Raw genomic sequence first — 1,611 nt, forward strand, 5'->3', positions numbered from 1 at the left:
AGGCAAGATTACAGCTTTGGTGAAAGCAGACCATGACATTACTGAAGGGGGAGGGGTGAAGGAGAGAGTCCAGAGGTCTCAGTCTTCACAGGGCACCTCCTCAGTCTCCATTTCCCTGCAGTCCTCAGAACAACTAACATGACCTAGGCATTGTTACAATACTGAAAAAATAGCCTCTAGCCTCAGGAAGCCTCAGGATACTGAAGGTAATTTTAATGTATCTAAATTACTTCCATAAATATTGTGGGAATCATTCTTTAACATGAAAAATAAAAAGCAAAATTCCTCATGAGCAGCAGGCCCCAAGTTTATTGTCTTCGTGTCCTAATCACATTTGGTACAGTGTGTATTATTTCCAAGGTACTTAGTTCATAAATTCAACCAAAAGGCTGACTTATACGTCCAGGTACAAGTTATAGTGGGTCCAAGCTAAAAGTTTTGAACAAATTTTTGAGACCTTCCAAATATCCTCCAAGCAGAAAACTTGTAAGTGAGACCAGCAGGGATCCCTCTGAGGGGCTTGGCAGGCTCCACAAGCATGGAAATAAAGGAAAATCTTGAGATCCTTCAGGGGAATATCTGGGCACCTGGCTAGCCCTGAGAAGTGAATGGGCAACTTGATGAGAACAATATCCCTCCAAGGGAGCCAGAGTCACAAAGATGGCATTTTAACATATGTTGAGCTATTTTGCAGAAACCCCTACCAGATGGAAAATGCAGGTAAAAGGGAACTGAGGAACTGAACTCTGATTGCCATTCTCTGTTCTAAATTTCCCCTTAGGGGCTGTCACACTCATCTTACCCTTCCTTTCCCCTAATCCAAAATCTCTGAATCTACCCATGCCCCCCGACTCCCACTTCAGTGTAACCTACTTTTTTGGGCAAGGCCTGCCTGAAATGTACCCTTGTCTTTTAAAACCCTGGCTTGTAAACCATCAGGGAGTTCAAGTTTTAAGCATTAGCTGCTAGTTCTCCCTGCGTGGCACCCTGCAATAAAAATGCCTCTTTCTGCTGCAGCAGCGTCTGGCTTTACTATGCTGGGTAAGTAGATCGCAGTTTGGTTTAATAACACAAGTTTTTTCTTTTAAAGCAAAAATTTACATGTTTTCAGGAAAAAAAGAAGCCTTCGAGTAAGATTTTTTCCCTAGGAAATTTCTTTTTAAACTATTATATTTTATAAATAATTTGGATAGAAATAGATATCATAAACTTGAACAAGAAGTTAGTCCCATTTTATGTGGCATTCCATCAACTCTTCTCCTTTCCCTTTTTCCTTTATTATTATATCATAATTATTCTTCTCCCTTGGTTCCTTCTGATCACCATTCTTTGAACTCTGATTGCCATTTGTCTTAACTTTCTCAGAGTCAATCCAGATATGTTTTGAATGGGCTACAGATTCTCAAAGCTAAAGAAATTGCTTAAAAATGTGGTACATTACAGAACTTCTAATCCTTTTTTACAAAGTCATACCTGATTTTCCCTATTAGGCTATGCAGCCAAAAGAAAAAAAGACAACTTGATTTTGGCGTGAAGTCAAAATTCATTATTTTATTTTTTTTGAGACAGAGTCTTGCTCTGTCCCCCTGGATACAGTGCAGTGTTGTCACC

The sequence above is a fragment of the Propithecus coquereli genome, unplaced genomic scaffold, assembly GCF_000956105.1.
Source record: "Propithecus coquereli isolate 6110/MARCELLA unplaced genomic scaffold, Pcoq_1.0 Scaffold4, whole genome shotgun sequence".
NCBI classification, from domain to species: Eukaryota; Metazoa; Chordata; class Mammalia; order Primates; family Indriidae; genus Propithecus; species Propithecus coquereli.